Source organism: Dasypus novemcinctus, chromosome 1 (assembly GCF_030445035.2).
Source record: "Dasypus novemcinctus isolate mDasNov1 chromosome 1, mDasNov1.1.hap2, whole genome shotgun sequence".
Taxonomy (NCBI): domain Eukaryota; kingdom Metazoa; phylum Chordata; class Mammalia; order Cingulata; family Dasypodidae; genus Dasypus; species Dasypus novemcinctus.
This window is the reverse complement of record NC_080673.1, coordinates 101,058,563-101,079,019: the sequence shown is the minus strand read 5'-3', so window position 1 is coordinate 101,079,019 and position 20,457 is coordinate 101,058,563. Positions and strand designations below refer to the sequence as shown.

Sequence of the window (20,457 nt, the reverse complement as noted above, 5' to 3'; positions counted from 1 at the left end):
CTTTCCTTCTCCTTGCTTTGGTAATAGTTTGCTGTTTTGTGTTTTTTTTCCCTAGTTCCTCCAGCTGTGTAGTTAAGTCATTGTTTTTAACTCTTCTTTTTTTAATGTAAGCATTAAGGGCTATAAATTTCTCTCTCAGTACTGCCTTCACTGTGTATCATAGGTCCTGATATGTTGTGTTCTTGTTTTCATTTATCTCTAGATATTTATTGTTTTTTCTCTCAATTTTTTTTCTTTGACCAACTGGTTATTTAAAATTGTGTTGTTAAATCTCCATATATTTTGGAATTTCCCTTTTTTACACCTCTTGTTGACTTCCAACTTTATTCCATTATGATCAGAGAAATTGCTTTGTATAATTTACATCTGGTTGAATTTATTGAGATCTGCTTTGTGACCCTTTTTTCCTGGAGAAAGAACCCTGAGCACTTGAGAAGAAAGTATATCCTGCTGTTTGGGGTGCAATGTTCTATATATATATATTAGGTTTAGTTCATTTTTCATATATTTCAAGATCTTTGTTTCTTTACTGATCCTCTGTCTAGATGCTCTATCCAATGCTGAGAGTGGTGTGTTGAAATCTCCAACTACTATTGTAGCAATATCTATTTCTCCCTTATGTTTTGCAAGTGTTTACCTCATATATCTTGGGACATCCTGGTTAGGTGCATATACATTTATCATTATCATTTTTTCTTGGTTGTATTAGTCAGCCAAAGTGGTGATGATGCAAAATACCAGAAATCTAGTGGCTTTTATAAAAGGTATTTATTTGGGGTGGAAGCTTACAGTTACCAGGCCATAAAGCATTACTTTCCTCACCAAAGTCTATTGCCACATGTTGGAGCAAGATTGCTGCCAACATCTGCCAAGAGTTCAGGCTTCTTGGTTTCCTCTCTTTCTGGGGCTTATTTCTTTCCCGGCTCAGTTGCCCTGCTCTCTCCACAAGGTCAGCTATAGACTCTCAGGTGACTGGCTCTTTCTCCCCAGACTCAATTCTCTCCAGGCTCAGCTGCTCTGCTCTTCTGTGTGCTTACTTCTTGCATTCCAGCTCAAAGCTCCAACCTCCCTTCTCTGCAGTGCAGTTTCTCTGTGAGTCCCTGCCCACCAAGGGGGCAGGCATGCAATGTCCTACTGATGTGGGCCAATCAAAGCCTTAGTCATTATTTTAAAAATGAGATCTCTGAATCCAATATAATCTAACACACCCAGAAGAGACAAACTAGTTTACAAACACAATCCAATATCTATTTTTGGAATTCAAAAACAATATCAAACTGTCACAGTGGTGAATTGTCCCTTTTATTAATACAAAATGTCCTTCCTTGTCTTTAATAACTGCTTTGCTTTTAAAGTCTATTTCATCTAATACAAGTATAACTTCTCCAGCTTTACAGCCTTTTTTTTTTTTTTGGTTACTACATGTGTGAAATAACTTTTTCTAGCCTTTCACTTTCAGTCTATTGTTATCCTTGGGTCAAAGGTGAGTCTCTGGTAGACAGCATATAGATGGCTCATATTTTCATACCCACTCTGCCAGCCTGTGTCTTTTGATTGGAGAGTTTAATTCATTAACATTCCATGTTATCACTGTAAAGACAGTTCTTATTTCGCTCATTTTGACCTTTGGGTTTTATCTGTCCTATTTTATTTTCACCACTCTTTTTACATTTATAGTTACTTTTACTTACATAATCTTCATTTCTAGACTCCCAAATTTTCTCACCTGTCTTTTCTTTTCAGGCTGTAGCAGTCCCTTTAGTATTTTCTGCAAAGTCAGTCTCTTGGTTATAAACTCTTCAGTTTCTGTTTATCTGTGAATATTGTAAACTCACCCTCATTTTTGAAAAACAGTCTTTCTGGATATAAGACTCTTGACGGGTAGTTTTTCTCTTGCAGTATCTTAAATAAATTTTACCACTGCCTTCTTGCCTTCATGGTTTTTCATGAGAAATCAGCACTTAATCTTATTGGATATCCCTTGTATTTTATGAATCCCTTTGCTCCTGCTGCTCTCAGAATTCTTTTTGTCTTTGGCATTTGACAGTCTCATTAGTATGTGTCTCAGAGTTGTTTCATTTGGATTTATTTGGATGGGAGTATGTTGTGTGTTACAACCCAACTCCTGAAAGAGTTGGTGAGGCCTGAGACCAAAGAACACACCTGTCATTTAGGCAGGCATAAACTTTATTGGGATTTACAGGAAGGATAGCATCTCTGATGGTGGCAATTTGGAGAATGAAGATGATGCTCATCAAAGAGATGAGAAAATGAGGGGTGATATATAAGGGGTTTCAGAACAAGGACATCCCATTGGGTATGAGAACAGAGTTTCTGCTATGGTCCCATGACAGTGCTCACAGGGTCCAGTGATGTTTTCAGTATGCTAGTACGAAGGATGTTTACCAAGTACATTTACTACTGTGGGAAGATTATAGTTTATGATAACATCTATACAACCTCTCACCACTGGGGAGGATTATTAATCTTTAACTTATGCCCAGGTCACAAAGGTGGATATCTGCTGAGGACTGGGGTGGGGGTGGGGGGAGCTTGGTCTTCACAATACACCTCCATATAGCAGCCTACATTGACAAGCATTGCATCCACATTCCACAACAACAGTATAAAAGAGAACAGATAAAGCCATTATGTACTTTTCAGTGAAAATTGAAGTTCATCCAGGCACAAAAATGGTCATTGGGTAGAATCACCAGAGGGCACACTTTCTATTTAGACTTGATAGTAAAATTACACAACTCAGGGGGTAAGCACCCCACAGCATGGATTCCCACTTGTTCTGTGCAGACAAGAGAGGTGTGATCTATGATGACAGACCCAATCATTAACCACCCTAAACCATTATATACAGCATATCCTAGTAAAGTCCTGGGCTTATTCACAAAGAAAAATTATAATTACAATTGAAAGATGGCAGCTGAATCTCAGTCTTAAATGAGAAGGCCTTATCCAAAACTTGTTGATTGGTCATTTTCTGCCATTCCAGCAAGGTGTTCCATGCTGTCCAATGTGCAGGAGTTATGGTCCAAGGAAGGCCAGAAGCACCCGATGATGGTAAGTCTGTATATCCTCAACATTGGGTTCAATTGTGGGCATGGGTTACTGCGGAAGCTTGGGATAGAGAGGAATTAGTTAGGGCACTGAAGGTAAAAAAAAAAAAAAAGATGTTTATGGGGAATAATAAGGGATAGATCAGGTCTAACAGTATACTTTTCCATTAGTAGATGACAAAGTAGTCCAGGACTTTTAAACTGGACCACTTGACTAGGGTCTTTGGAAGGTTTTATCCTGATGAGCCACCTTCCCTGTTTCCTCTACCAACCTGCCTCAACTTCCCCTTCAGAGAGTTCCTACCCTTAAGGGAGAGCTGAAGGGTGATGGTCATTCTTCTGTAGCTGTTTCCTGCTGGTTAGGGACAGAAGACCCTGACTGATGAGATGTGAAACACTCTGGCTATTCTAGTGAGGCTGAGGGAAGGCAAGTTTGGCCCTGTGGTTGGAACTAGATGAATTCCCTGAACAACTAATACCTTGTTCTGGAAGGCGTTAAATCTGGAAGAAATAAACTTAGAATTTTGAAGATGGATGATCCTACTGAAAGGATATAAAATGATGGTGCATGGCTCCAAAAGGGGGACCAGCAATGGGACCATGGGAATGAGAAATGCCAGATGCCTCTAGAGGCTACATCCTCCGGAAGTTTATGGGTTTTATCCTGTAAATTTCAAATGCTGTCTAGAAACTGCCACCCCCAGTTCCCACAGCAGTGTTAATGCCTAGGACAGCTAGGAAAGGTATGAGGAGAGGCACTGCCCTAGACAGAAACTCAGAAAGACAATATAGGCAACAACAAGATAAGCATATGGTAAGCAAAATAAATACAGTAATTAAAAGAGCCGTTTTATTTTATAGGGACTTTCATTAATTACTTAAAAATTGAATTGCATTTACAAAGACTTTTAACATGTTCAGTATCCTACATATGATCTAGAATAGAAGAGACATTATGTCCATTAGTTTTATAGGTACAGCACTTAATATTAATCAATGCAGTAATTAATGCACAAGTTCCTCTTTGAGCTATAGTGAACAGATCTAAACTCCATTTGCAACACCATGCATGTCTCTTTGTGGGAGCAGGCCATAATGCCAGTTGTGTCTGTTTAAGTTCTACTCACATTACTCTGGTAATTATTGCTTCTCTTGGTATGTCCTTCACACAGCCAGCATGCTGCAGCTCCATTGCCACTTGGAGGGAAGCCCCAGTGCTTCACTGTCCTAGTAGAGTGCACCCTTTGGCAATATGAAACAGAGCCAGTTTGAAGGCAATGTAAATCTGGCCAGATCAAGCTGTAACTGGCTGCTTCTGGAGTCTGAAATTGCAATGTACTTTCCATCCACTTCACGAGCCCTGTCCAGGGATATGGTAAATCCTTTTATTATTTTAGGGGTTTCAGTGACCAACGTAGCCAATAACTCAAATGGAGAGGTACCATGCAAGTTGCTGGAGGCCTGGTTTGAATGCACAAGAGAATTTGATACTTCTGAAGTCTACCTCTTAATTTTTATACACTTTCTAAATACTTCCAATGCAGTTTATAACATATTATATTGACTTAACTACTTTTAGTACTTTACTTTTTACTTCTACACCTTTACCAGGATTATGTTAATTAACAGGTATTTTACATTAGCAGTACTGGAAAAACTACTTTCTCCATTATTTTATGAAAACCTAAGATTCCCAATGGAATAAAGAGTATCTTCCCCCTACCACCACTTTAATATGCAGACTGAGGTGGCCCCTGACATGTCTCCCTGTTATAAAGTTACTTTTTGTTATCAACTTCAAATCAGGCTTGTATTTAATAGTGGCTTCCTGGAATTAGCCACTTAAGTATTTCAGTTTAGAAAATGCTTTTGCAAACTTCCTATTAACCATCCATAACCACATAGATATAGTTACTTCAACTCAAAACAAATTTCATCTTTATAAAACACATCCCATTACTTAATACTACCTTCTACAACTTTCTTTTTTCATTTAAGCCTTGTTTTATATATTTCCACCCTGATTTTATGAAAACCAGTTATCATAGGACAAAACATATTCCATAACATTCCCTTAAATAAACATCAAATTTTAGTCAACATTGACTTAAATTCACTTCCACACCATTCACTTCTTTCTGTATCTTTTGAGCCTCATATCCCTCATTCTGTTCTGTGAAAAAAAAAGAAACAATTCATTTCAATTTAGGTAAAAACAATTTTTTAAAAGAAGTTTGTAATAATCTCATTAGCCAAAAACTTACAATTTTCATCATCTTAAAGATTTAACACATATAATGCAAATTTATTTTATTAGTATCCTATAAACCCAGGGAGATTACACCCAAACTAAATAAAATTGAAACCATTATAGTTTATGCAAAAGTTGTTCTTTTTTTCTTCCTTTCTCCACAGGAGGCTAAAACCTCTTTTTTTCTTTAATAAAATTCTAAAATTGTGAATAACCTTAAAAGCATACTGCCTTCCAAGTTCTGGAATATATTATAATTGTTTAATTTGTTTAATCATAATTTAGAAAAATCTTTCCATAGCTTTCAAGGACTTTTTCTTTACTTACGGAAATTTGGCCAGTGGATTATTACTGTCATCTCTAAAGCTTAATACTTAATCAGGGAATTACAAGACAGACTATGAAAAACAAGTTTCATTCTGTAATATTCCCTCTGTCCCTATTATTTAATTTCCAGGCCTAGTGGGTAGAATTCTAGGCTAAACTCACATCTCCCTTATATTTCCACACCCAGCCCACCCCCTTAGTATCCTCAACTCTTGAAGCCCAACTTGGTAAGGCCAAACAGGATAAAAAGTCACATAAAATCTGGATAAGGGCGGTGGACTTGGCTCAGTGGTTAGGGCATCCGTCTACCACATGGGAGGTCTGCAGTTCAAACCCCAGGCCTCCTTGACCCGTGTGGAGCTGGCCCATGTGAGAGCTGATGCGCTCAAGGAATGCCAGGCCGTGCCACGCAGGGGTGCCCCCTGCATAGGGGAGACCCACGCACAAGGAGTGTGCCCCATAAGGAGAGCCGCCCAGTGCGAAAGAAAGTGCAGCCTGCCCAGGAATGGTACTGCCCACATGGAGACCTGACACAACAAGATGACGCAACAAAAAGAAACACAGATTCCCATGCCACTGACAACAATAGAAGCGGACAAAGAAGATGCAGCAAATAGACACAGAGAACAGACAACCGGGGTGAGGGGGTGAAGGGGAGAGAAATAAATAAATAAATAAATCTTAAAAAAAAATCTGGATAAGGAAACTATTTAAAGAAAATAAAATAATAAAAAAAGTTTATCCTGAATTCTCCCATAATTTTTTAATAGCTTATCGTGCCCCCAGGGTCTTCTCCTAACCTTGACTAAATTCCAGTGACTAATTAAAACCAATTGAGGAAACTAAGGGGATACTTATATGAGTACCCATTTAATTTTTAGCAATTTGAATAGAGGTCTTCTAAGAATTTTAATTTGTTAATTTAATATTCCCATCCAGAGGTATGAAAATATACACTGAACTAACGAACACAAAAAGTGTGAAGACACAACAACAGGAACATAAAACTCACTAATTTGATTCATAATTCTCACTTCTATGCTTTGGCTGGTCCAAAGTCTCCATCATTTCACACCTTTGATTTTTACTCCTTTTAAGTTCTCGTCTGTAATTGATGTTGCCTGAGATGTGCAAACTCATTCTTGGAAACACTTTTATTAGTAACCAATAACCAGTTAGGAATATCTGAGCAGTGTACATGTAGTTAAGCACTAATTTAGCAGATTAGACCAACAGACATTTAACATTTGTAGTCTGGATTACTCTTCAAGAGTACACTAGACTTGAAGTTCAGGAGTAAGCTATTGATTAAAAATTGAAAGTTCTTTTTAACACCTTGATTAAAAATTCTGATAAAAATAAAATGTGAATAAAACTTAAAAACATTGTCAAAATAACATCCCATTAAACTCTACCAGGTTATGTAGCTTTGCAATATAACTGATAATCAACTTGGCACAGACAATCGGTTAAGGAATCTTTCATCTCTACCTGTGCTAGGTGCATATCCCTTAACTTTAACTTTCCTTCTAAGTGGGGCACAGAGGCCTTTGCTGCTTGTTCTGTCTCAGTAGCCATCCACAGTCTCCTATCAGGGACCACACTATATAGCTGCTGCTACCTGGCAGTCTTCCTTTTCAATATTTAAATGCAGCCTCTTCTGCTACCCACTGTAGTACAACCAGCATACCTACCAGAGTTTTTTGGGCATCCCCATATTCTCTCAGTGGTCCCCACTTGTCTTGGAGGGCAGCCAGCCCTCCTCACATGGACATTATAGTTCAACCCAAGATTTCCACTGCAGATTCTTCTTACCCTGAGCTCATGCCCACTACTGCTAGTGGTCCTTCGGTTTCCTGGTTGTTTCTCACCAGTTGTTACAACCCAACTCCTAAAGGGCATGAGGCTGTGAGACCAAAGAACACACCTGGCATTTAGTCAGGCATAAGCTTTATTGGGACTTACAGAAAGGAGAGAATCTCTGAAGGTGGTGGTTCAGAGGATGAAGATAGTGCTCCACAAAGAGATGAGAAAATGAGGAGTGATATATAAGGGGTTTTAGAACAAGGACATTCCCTAGGGTATGAGAACAGAGGTTTTTCAGGGTCATGTGAAGTACCTGCATGGGGTCTGGTGATGTTTTTACTTCATTTGTAGGAAGGACCTTCACCAAGGGTGTTTACTGCTTTGGGAAGATTATAGTTTATGATAACACCTATTCATTCTGTCTCCTCCAGGGAGGGATGGAGCTGCAGATATGAGCAGCAATCTATGCCATGCAGGCCCAAAATGACTGCAGTTGCCCAGGTAGACTGATGTAGTACCGGCCCCCCTCCTCCCCTGTCAGGGGTGAGAATGGACCCTCTGGAGTGCCCGACAATGTAATCTGTGTGGGACGAAGGTACATGCAGTTGTCTTGAGAGGCTGAGGGAGCACTGTTCCTTCTGCCCTTTAAGGGGTAGGGGTGAATCCACAGGTACCCAACAGTCTAGTCATGCATTGGGGGTAGAGATGGTGCTACAGGTGCCTGACTAGTCTGTCTGTGTTAGCCAAAAGCACTTGCAGTTACCCAGAGGGCCTGGGGAAACACACACCCCTCTTGTTTTATTGAGGATGGGGATGGAGCCACAGGAGCCCAGCAGTCAAGTTCACGCAGGCCAAAAGCAACTGCAGTTGCCTAGATAGGCTGAGGAAACACCAACCCCCTCCTATCCTATGGGGAGAGGAGTAGGGATGGAAATAGAACTGAAGATGCTCAACAAACCAGTTTGTGTGGGCCAAAAGTACCTTCAGTTGCCTGGAGAGGCTGAGGAAACACATAGCTTCCCTCCTATTCTATTGGGAAGTGGAGATGAAGCTACAGATATCTGAGTATCCAGTCTGTGTGGGCCCAAAGTGCCTGAAGTTGCCCAGGGAGGCTGAAGAAACACTACTTCCCTCCTGTCATATGGGGTGGTAGGGTGATGATGGGATCAAAGGTGCTTAACAAACCAGTTTGTGTGGACTGAAAGTGCCTGCAGTTGCCTAGAGAGGCCAAGGAAATATAACTCCTCTTCTATCCTATTGGGGTGCTGGTATGGAACCTCAGGTGTCCAACTATTCAGTCTGTGCCAGCTTAAAGCATCTGCAGTTGCCCAGAGAGGCTGGTGTAGGTCCCCCTCAGCTTCTTCCTTGTTGGAGGTAGGCTGGAGCCTAGGCTAGAGCTGCTGTCTGATCTGGGTGGGAAGAAACCAGGCCCTCCCATCACTGTGACTTTTCATCAGTGCTCCTTACTCTTATGCCAGGGGCAGAGTTAAAATGGCAGCTACTGGCCTTTTTTCTAACTTTGACAGGTTCAAGCTTTAGCTGTTCTAAGGGTTGTACTTTAGCCAGCTGAATTTACTAATAAGTAGCTGAAGCTAGTGCCCAGCTGTCTCTTCCTCCCCCATTTTTTGGAAATGGAGCTTCCAACTCCAGGAATAACTCAAGGCAGCGTCCACAACCAGTGGAGGATGGGCAGCAGCCTCCATGGCATGGAGTGCTCTACTCATACAACTTCACTGAAGATGGGCAGTCTCTTCTTTCCATTCTTTCAAGGATGTTGCAGGATGCCCTTCTCGTCTCCTGCACCCCCAAACAAGTGCTATAGATAGCTCTGTTTAGACTACTAACTGCCCTGTAGGACAAACTGACTCTTGGAACGCCCTACTTAGCTGCTATCTTGTCCTGCCCCCACCATTATCTCTTTTTAATAAATGATCCTGAGATCTTTAAGTGCACAATTTTCTGATTTTCCTTTATTGTGCTAAATTTGTAAATGTGGTCCCTGCTTAAATTGTTTAGAACAGGGCTTGGTGCCTAGTAAGTACTTAATGAATGATAATTATTTCTATTGCTAGTCTCATTATTCTCAAATTTTAGTTCTCTGATTTACTGAATAAGAGTTCAGGAAACAAGGATCTAAATGGGATTGGGGAAATATTGGTAAAGTATAACAAAATTTATGGTCTTGCCTGTTTGTAAGAATTCTGAAAAAGTATTTGTCACTGATTGGAAACTTTTTTGTTGTTGTTGTTGAGGTACCAGGACTGGGGACTGAACCCCAGATCTTTTATGTGAGAAGCCAGTGCTCAACCACTGAGCCACACTGGCAACCTGAATTTTTTTTTCCTTTTGTTTTTTATTATTATATGCAACTTACTGTATCAGAAAGCATCAAGCTCTCCCAATTATGTGTCATAAAATGATGTGGGTAAAAATTTACCTTGGTGTGAAATACAGAGTTATACATGTTAACATTCCCTAATTAATCTAGGAAATGGTTTTCTGAAAAAAAAAATGAAATTTTCAGCCTATGAAACAATTGACTATAGAACCATCCAAATGTTTCAAGGTTTGTATGATCTTCTGTTAACATTCTGGGTGAGATATTTCATCATTATTTTTATTTCATTGAGAAAGCTCCAAACAATTAGCTTTCCATTTAATGAGTAAATATGTAATGAGTTGGAAAATGATATTGGGTTTTCCTTTATGTAAGGAACTTGGAGATAGTTCTAGTAAAAAATCAAAACAAGACCCAGTATAAAATAATATGTAATACCTGCTGCCAAAAGCAGAGGGAATCTTACAGTAGCAGAAGGCATTGCCTTTCTGAATTCAAACTCAGAAATGGTTACCATAGTGACTTGGCTCTTAAAATAGTTGCATGATTTTGTTCTCTTCATAAATAATACTGTTTCATCTCTCCTTAAAGAAAGCTCATATGTTTAAATGCACATGGACTCTGTTTTTCATTAATTATGTAAAGATTTATAACTCAGATGCTCATATAAGACAATGTCAGCCAGGGACATGGAGTAGGTACTTGAATTTTCTAGGGTTGCATCCTAAACATTTGCAAGTCTGAAATTTGAGCATACTGCCATAGTATACCATTTTTCTGAAGTTTTTATGTGCTCAAAGATAAGAAGAGGAAAATAAAGCTATGCACTTATATCGCTGCGGATCTTTCATTGGTTCCCCTTCCTGTTCCAGTCAATTGTCCTATTCTCATGAAGAAGTCTTGTATGGCTTTTGTCATTATATTTGTGTCCCAGCAAAATACAATTTACTGCATAATGTAAACCTGTGGAGTCTCTCAAGGAGAGACTTAAATCTAGGAATGTCCAAGGTATAGGATTCTGCAAAGTAGTCTTTAGGTGGGTCTAATCCCCATTTTGAAAATGTAAAACACATTGAAGCAAAAAAGATTGACTACATCACAGAATGAATCAGCATTTTCATCTTCGTGGTATGATAGTTAAATGCATGAATTCTGGAGCCCAACTGCTTGGGTTCATATTCCAGCAATACCATTTACTAGCTGTGTATTTTTAGATAAGATAGTTAGCAATTCTATGCCTCCATTTCCACCTTTAAAATGGAAATTATAATAATCTTAACTCACAGGGCTGTTGTGGGGATTAAATGAGTTATTATACAAAGCACTCAGTTAATGTTAGGCATCATTACAGGTATGAATTTTGTTCTGACTTTGAAAAAGTCACTAGGGCATTAGGGAATGCCCTAGTGATATTTTTATGCAAAAGTAGCTAGGGGACTGTTTACATGTATTTCTGGATATGTATAAAAATATTTCTTTTGTACACATTCATTCATTTGATAGGTTAACATTCAATAAGTACTGATCAAGTATTAATTATCTGTTAGACACAGAACACAACAGAGAACAAGATAAATGTGGTTCCTGTCCACATGAGAATTATAGTTTATAAAGGGACATAAGCAAAAAAAATATAAAAGATTACAAATAGTGTAATAAGTTAGGAGAGGTACAGGGTACAATGGGAGCACAATGATTTAAGCACTAACATATTTTGAGAAAGGTTTATAGCCTTGCTGCTTACACTGTGTTTCATGGTCCTGTAACAAGGGCGTCACCTAGGAGCTTGTAAGAAATGCAGAACCTGAGGTGTCACACCAGCGCTACAGATACAGAAACTGCTTTTTAAGTAGATCCCAGAGTATTTGTATTGTATGCATATTAAAAATCTGAGATACCCTGATTTTAATTGAAGGGAATAAGCAAAACAATAAGACCATTTAAGCACTTTTCAAGTTTTTTCTACACCATTTAATCAAAACTATTTGAGTATCTATTATGCGCAAGGTATGGCCTTGATGAAAGGTAAATCATTTGCCACCTGGGCAAGTGTTTCTTTGTTCTTCATAGCTCAAGTCAGACACATTTGGCCTTGATGAAACTAATCTGTCCTATGTGTTTCTCAGCCCTCGGGCCTGGCTCATAAAACCATGCGTAAGTATGTGAAAATAGTCTGGTTTCCATAGCAGACAGTATTATATAAAAATAAAATCCTGTTTTAAAATACTTGAGACAATCAGACCCTGAATTGTCTTCAACCTTGATGACATTATGTAACACACAAGGAAGGGGCTTACACTGTAAAATGTGTTTAAAGTAAAGGGTCAATGCCATGTTGTATTTGTAAATGACAAATTGGAAGGAAGGGAAAAACACAGAAAGAAATATGTCTTATTACTTACAAACTTACTGAGGAAATATTCAGTTATGCATGTTTTCATCTCTTCTGATATAATTGTATCATAAAATATACTTTAAACCATTGACTTCAGTTTTGAAATATTGCTAGTGATTGGGAATTATTGTTGTAGATGATATATATTGTGGTAGAGGTTCTGAATCATAACTCATATATTGCTGAAGCAGCCTTTATGATGTCAATGTGACTGTAAGAACACCTAAGTGTGTTCAGTTATGTGATATTATTGACGCATCTATTTCTGAGCTAAGCAATAAACAGTACCTAACATTAATTTATAGCATTACATTATTACTCTCACAGTTGGTTTAAATGTTCGTGTGCTAAAGCTAAAGTAGTGCCCATCTCTGTATGTGTAACAGAGCAGCACACCACAATGGTGGTAACAAAGTTATTCTCTAACTCACACTTGGCTTCCGATTCTGGTTCTGTCACTAGTAAGCATGGTGAAATTAACCTAAATCCTTTGAATCTTGGCTTCCTAACCTGTAATATGGAGTATTCAATGATACAGTAAATGTTAAGTTTCTAGCAAGGTACATATTATGTGTCAAAGTTGGCTATCACACATGACTTATACCGGTTTGTTTGTGTGAATGCACAGGTTACTGTAGTAAAAAGTTCATCTGCTGCTGTGGTGGGTTTCTCAGAATGGTAGAAGATTTTACTTTGCACATAATGGACAATAAAGAGAGCACTTGTTTGAAAGTTAAGAGACCGGGGCCCACACAGAGATTTTAGACTGACTTTGGACAGAATGAGTCAGCAGAATCACCTCCAAGAAGAGAGAAACTAAAAAAGAGGTTCACTCAGGCTGAAGAAGAGCATTACCTATGAATTTCAGAGCATTCGAACCTAACCCCTGGCTTTTTGGCTATGTCTAAGAGGCACCAAGTCACAAGAGAGAAACAGGACAGCATTCCCATATTTGGAAGATTCCTACTGTGCCCTGAGCATGATTTGACAGAATGCTGAGGGCATGAGTGATAGACATCTTGGCTGTGTCATGTGGCAACCACTGACAATTGGGGCAGCTTGTCCCTACATGACTCCTGAGCCCTCAGCATTGCACAGGATAAATGACGTAAGCAATATTATTGGGTGGAAGGTTGAGGATGATGAAGGGAAGAATGATTGGCATTAAATTTACCTTTGCCTTGGCAAAATAAATGCCAGCAATTAAACTAAATAACCAACCATAAAGCAACAATCATATTTCCACAACCCAGTTTGTGAACTAAGATTGATATTATCTATCTCTATATGTTTACATCTGTGTCTGTACCTGTTATCTATAGCTATATACCTATACCTATTCCTATATCTTTCTACCTACCTACCTATCTCTATACTAACATATAGTTATATTTTTGAAAAATGTATTTTTAAAAAATTTCTTTTTGTTCAATTTACAAGTCTTTTTTTAAAATATTTAATTATCAAATAATTCCTGCATACAAGGAAATCTCTATGTAAAGTACCTCTTAAAATGTTTTTAATATGTCCTGTATCTAAACAATACCATGTAAATTTCATAAATCAGGAATAATTTTGTATTCTCGAAATCAGGGAGCTGTTTATGGATAGACATTATAAAAATATAATCCTTGTGGGCAATTATGTAGATGGAATCTAATAAATATTGCTATAAAAATTCAGTTTTAAAATAATGATTCTTTCACTTTTGTATCTTACTCTTCAGAAGTCCAAGGGAAATACTACAGAAGCAGGTCCAGAAAACTCAAGTTGAAATAAAATAACAAAGCTAGTAAAGTAGAATTGACTTTGAATTTGAAAACAAATAGCCTATTTTTAAGGTACAAAATGAAAACAAAAATTGGTAATTCATGCCATTCATTCCATTCTTTACCTATTTACCCCTTCAGGTAGCAATTTTTATTAGTTTTTATGTATCCTTAAAGAATTTTTTTTTATGGAAATACAAGCACATAGTAACATATTCCTATTTCATTCTTTTTTACACTAAAGGGAATACTATGTTCTCCACATTGTCTCTTAAACTGATAGTATATTTTAGAGATCTTCTCATATGAACACATAATTTTCTTCTCTTTTTTGCAGCTATATAGTGTACTGTTTTATAGACCTTCTTAACCAGGATCTAACTGAAGGATATTGTGATAATTTATAGATTTTTGTAATTACATGCAATGCTGTGATGAATAATCTTATTCATAAGCCACTTTGAATATGGGCAAGTACATCTCTAAGATAAATTCTCAGAAGAGGGACTTCTGCTGAAAGGATTAATATGCAAAATATAGTTTTGATAGATATTGATATTTCCCTTTACAGAGTTGTACACCTTTGGGCACCCAATAATAACGTCTGAAGATACCTGTTTCCTCATAGTCTCTCCAACATTTATCTATTCATTCAATCCTTTCATAAATATTTATTAAACATCTACTATACTTTTTATGTTGTTTTAACATGCTCTAGAAACCTATTGGGTAAGAAAGATAGCTTCTCTCATTTTAGTTAATAAGGATTTGTTGTCCTAATTTTAAGATGGAGAAACTACAATTGGAAATTATTACCATAATAATTTCCTAGTTAAAACTAAGAATATATTTCATTCTTCATGCTTCTTAGTTTTTGGGAAAGTATTGAGGCTGCATTTACAATTGACCATTGTAGCTTCATTGATTGGTCAACTCAGACAAGAAACATATTGGTATTTTTTTAACCTCTTCATTTGTACTGAATTGTCTATCAGGTGTTTTGTTGTTATGTTGCTATGTGTATTGAAGGCAAAGGTCCTTTGATTTCTGTTTTAGGAGAGAATCTGCAACAAAGTAGAAAGAAAAACATCCTTTAAAAAAATCTTACAAGTCACCTGTAACTTGATGTCAATGTTCAAATAGTTAAATACCATCTCTCCCTTTTTAACCACTGCAAAAACATGACTTTAATCTATTATAGCCCACAGTAGAATATCCGGTATAATGCAATTCAGTCCTTCAAATAGAAATTAATTGTATTTCATCCGGTTTTAATCTTAATTTCTCTATTGATTCATGATGTTTATCATCTTTTAATGAACTTCTTTGTCATCTATACATCTTCTTTGGTGAAATATATATTCAAATCTCTTGTCCATGGATTTCTATTGGATTGTTTTCTTATTATTGAATCTTGGAAGTTCTTTATTTATTCTGGATTCAAGTCCTTTATTAGATATGTATTTTGCAAATATTTTCTCCCAAACTGTGATCTTGTTTTTTCATTCTTATAACATTGTCTTTTGAAGAAAAGTTTTAAATTTTGATATATTTCTAATTTATCAGTATTTTTATGGATCATATTTTTTGTGTTGTAGCTAAGAAATTTTGTCTAAACCAAGGTCACAAAGATTTTCCATTATGTTTTATAGTTTCCCATTTAGGTATATGATTTATTATTAGTTATTTTTGCATTTGGTACAAGGTATGGGTGAATGTTTTTTTTGTTTTGTTTTGATTATTTTTTGTTTGGATATGTATGTCTAACATGCCTGTCACCATTTGTTGAAATATTATACTGTCTTCACAGAATTGCCTTTGCACCTTTGTGAAAAATCAGTTGGCCATATATGTGTTACTCTATTTCTGTATTTATTCTATTCCAGTAATCTATATGTCTCTTCTTTCCCTAATCACATAGTGTCTTATGGATGTGGAATAGGAATGGACATCCTTAACTTCTTTTTTTTTTTTAAAGTGTTTCCAACTGTCACTTTTCTTCTTTCTTTTTTTTTTAAAGATTTATTTATTTATTTAATTTCCCCCCCTCCCCTGGTTGTCTGTTCTTGGTGTCTATTTGTTGCGTCTTGTTTCTTTGTCTGCTTTTGTTTCTGTTGTCGTCAGCGGCACGGGAAGTGTGGGCGGCGCCATTCCTGGGCAGGCTGCACTTTCTTTTCACGCTGGGCGGCTTTCCTCACGGGCGCACTCCTTGTGGGTGGGGCTCCCCCACGCGGGGACACCCCTGCGTGGCAGGGCACTCCTTGCGCGCATCAGCACTGCGCATGGCCAGCTCCACACGGGTCGAGGAGGCCCGGGGTTTGAACCGCGGACCTCCCATATGGTAGACGGACGCCCTAACCACTGGGCCAAAGTCCGTTTCCCCATCCTTAACTTCTTAACTCATTCCTACTCTTAGGGGAAAAGCACAGACCCTTTACTAAGGCCGCACTATACTGTGTATTATTTAATAAATATATCATACCTGCACCCACACATCCCCACAAGAATGTTTTTTTGAATTTCAATTCAGGCTCATGGACCCCTGGTTAAGAATACCTGTTATATAACAAATAGTCCAGACTCTCAGGTACAAAGACATCCTCTGCAGAGGCTTACAAAAGAAAAAGAATAAGGAAGTGTTTATAATTCTAGTGACTTCCATGTAAAATATTTTTCAACTTTCTCCAATCTAAACACATGCTGTAGTTCTATCTCCTCCAGCAACAGTGTTGGTTTGGGAGGATGGAAGAAGAGTAATTCCTATGGTTAGCTAATTAAACATGTTATATGTTAATTTTTTAATTCCAGTATTCATTCAAATATATTTTCAGGGCCTGAGATGCACCAGGCTCTCTGGTGTGTGTGTGTGTGGGGGGGGTATGGATAAAATGGGAAGCAGCATAGATGTAGCACTTGTCTTCGAGGAACTTACTGTTTAGTGGGGGCATACAGGCAATATATAGGAAATAATAGCAAGTGATGTTAAATCCTTTGATAAGGGCACATAGGATGCTGTAATAGTATAAATGGAAATATTAACCTAGTTTGGGATGGGGTTATTCAGGAAAGGTTTTCTTTCAACTAACATATTCAAAAGACACATAGGAAATTTGTATATGAAGAGGGGGAAGTGATGAGTGGAAAGAATATTGTAGGCAGAGGAATTAATACTATTAATAAGCAATAATTACCAGACATTTTCTAAGTGAGAGGTACTGTGCTAACTGTTCTACATGAATAATCTCACTTGATCTTTACAATGATCTTATGAATTAGGTGTTATTGTTCTCCCTTTATAGATGAGGGATCTGGACACAGCTAGTTGGGAAACATGCTTCAGATTACACAGGTAGTAAGTGGTAGAACCAGGATGTGAATATTGTTACACTGTGGAAAGAAGTTCAGAATCACTGGATTATAAACTGCTGACAGAGGGAGGTTGTTGGTGGAGGGAAGTGGGGTGATGACAGGGAATAAATCTGGAAAGGAAGAAAGGAAGGATCAGATTTTGAAGGGCCTTGGAAACTTAAATGTTAGCCATATTATACCACAATTTAAATTCCCACCTTACAGCATTTCTTGAGCAATTTCATTTTACTTGGTATAGTGAGGAACATACTCCTGATTGTGCTGATATGACTTTAATATGATAAAGACCACATTCTAGCAGAAAATTATTTCGGTTAAGAATTTTTTCACTCCAGACCAAAATAAACCCAGAAAACTTCTGTAAGTAAATTTACAACTTCTTGCAGGCTGACATACTAGTATTATCTATAGTTTTCTTTCCTGAAATGTATTTATTTATTATAAGACATAAGGGGGATTGAACCCAGGACCCTACACATGGGAAGCAGGTGCTCAACCCCTGAGCTACAGCCACTCCTCAAAGAAAGTTGGTTTTTCATTTGTTTGGTTTGTTTTTTAGGAGGTATAGGGGACCAAACCCAGGACTTCATACATGGGAAGAAGGCACTTGATGATTTGAGCTACATCTCTCCCTGAGATGTATTTATGTTATTTATTTTATCTTTGGATTAGACTAATTCATTAAGTTATATTACTTTACATGTTAAATGACACAGAAGAATATCCTATTCTGTTGTAAGGCTACATCAAAAAAACTTGTTACAAAAATAAAGTGTCACATTTTGTGAATGTTTTGATTAAAAAAATAACTCAGATACAAACTTTTTCTTATATATAATCATTATATTACAATTCTCCATTTTGAGAAAAGGGATAGCCATTTTTCGAATGTTATTTTTAAAATGTATACTGTTTTAGTTTGTTAAAGCTTGCCAATGAAACAAACCAGAAATGGGTTGGCTTTTATAATGGGAATTTATTAGGGTAAAATCTTACAGTTCTGAGGCTGTGAAAATGTCCAAATCAAGGCATCATCAGAGATGCTTTCTCATCAAAAGTTAGCTACTGGTGGTTCTGGACTCCTGCCACATGGCAAGGTAAAATGTCAGTTGGTCCCTGCCTTTTCTCCCAGAGCTCAGCTACAGGCAATCAGGAATATGGCTTATCTCTCAGCCTTTGGGACCCTCTCTTTTTCTCTCTCAGCCTCTGGGCTGCAGGTGATCCTGGAGTCACTCTTACATGGCAGGGTAAAATGGCAGCTCTCTTTCTCTGTGTGTCTCTGCATAAATATATACAACTATAGCAAGAGGGCTGAGACCCACCCTGGGTCATGCCTCACTGAAGTAGTCCAAAGAAAGGCCTTTAACCAAAGCAATCTAATCAAAAGATCCCTTAACCGAATCTAACCAAAAGGTCTCACATACAATGGGGATGGATTAACTCCAAGATCATGATCTTTCCTGGGATTCATAAAAAGCTTTAAACTCTAACATATTCCATTGTGCATGGAAGGTGCTTTGTACATGTAAACGACATCTGTCAAGTGATATCAAGTGATATCAAAGTGAATAATAACTTGGCATGAAGTGGGATGCTCTTGGAAGGCCTTCATTTAATTCATGTGTGAGCTAGTTTCTATAGTAGACTATGATCTTAACCCTAGCCCACCAGCCAGGAAAGAGGATAGCTGCTCTATACACTTACATAGAGCACCAGTGTAGTGAGAACTGAGAAAGCACATTACTCTTCAATGGTGGATCCTCTTTGCAAACATGGGAAAACATGTAGACAAAGAATTAGAACTGCTTATTAGGTAGATCTTTCTCAGAATTGATTTCTACACCCAAATATTTTCAGAGCACTGGGTTTTATAGCTCAATATTTTCCTGAGTGGTACTGGGGATGTCTAATGACCAGTACTTTCACTTGCTGTGTCTAAAGAAATTCTCAGTCCAGCCCAACTCCTCCAGTACAGATTTCCATGTTTGAATGGAACACAATTGCTTTATTAGTCTAACAATAAAAATGAATCTTTTCTTGTTGGTCATTTTATTCAAGTACTGGAACTTCAATGTACATAGGGTCTATAGAGATAGGGAAGGCTGGTAAAGACAGTGGAATGGCCTAAACTCTAATCCTTTTCTTGCTTTCACAGTATCATTTCACAGAGATTTTATAGACCTGACATGGTTTAGATTTGTATGATTTGATTTCCCCTAATGAATAACATTTATAGGTTATGTATTATATGTGTAAAATATGTGCCTTAGAAGATGAATATTCCTTTGTATATCTACCTTAGTGGTGGGGTTGGGGTGGGGGTGGTGGGGGTGAATGGGGACCTCATATTTTTTTAATGTAATATTTTTTAAAAAATGAATAAATTGAGTAGAATTTGGAAAAAAAAGAAGTATTTTGGTTGCACAGCATTGTGATGGTAATTAACAGTGCTGAATTATATATTTGAATGTGGTTAAAAGACAAAATTTTAAGTTACATGTATGTTACTAGAATAAAATTTTAAAAAAATAAATAAATAAATATGCTCAGATGGAGATTTTTCATGGGATGAAGCTTCTTTCTATTGTTTCAAAGAATTATCACTGGTAGGTCTTTTTGGTATGAAAATGGAATTTTTGTCTTTTTGTTGGCTTAAATCCCTGCTCAGGAACTGGAACTTTATACTAGGAATGCAACAAGTTCTAATTCTTGGTTTGTTGATTCAGTGTTAAGGAAAATCTCTAACAGTCCTATTTTATTGTCAGTCACCTTAAATCTGGAAACCAGAAGAAACGACTTAATGGAATTCCAAATAGGGGTGAGGTGGGGAGTGGAAAAGGCAAAAAAGAAGGGAGTCTCTCTTTATGCATTTAACTTTCACTTAGTTCCAGGCCTTGTGAGGTGCCAAGAGAGACAAGGCAGCATTATATTAATTGAGCTGGCATATTTATTCACTTATATACTGGAGTTGCCATTTAAAAATGTTAGAAGAAAAAAAAAATCAATGATTGACAGTCTAATAGCACTAGCTGACTCTGCTACTCAGTCATCAATTTGCCTCATTTTTGGAAGTAATCCAGCTTTTGATAATTAGAGTTTTTCTCCTGGTTGAAGAGATAAAACTAGGTCAG

At 37.4% G+C, this 20,457-nt stretch overlaps 1 long non-coding RNA gene across 1 annotated transcript in view; it reads left to right on the top strand.

Moving 5' to 3' along the window:
- Nucleotides 1-20,457, top strand: part of LOC111764985 (uncharacterized) — a 219,129-nt gene that overhangs the window by 13,403 nt on the left and 185,269 nt on the right. Inside the window, exon 2 of the long non-coding RNA XR_011648917.1 lies at nt 3,008-3,075. This is a non-coding gene — a long non-coding RNA (uncharacterized lncRNA). The remainder of the gene's footprint in view (nt 1-3,007; nt 3,076-20,457) is intronic.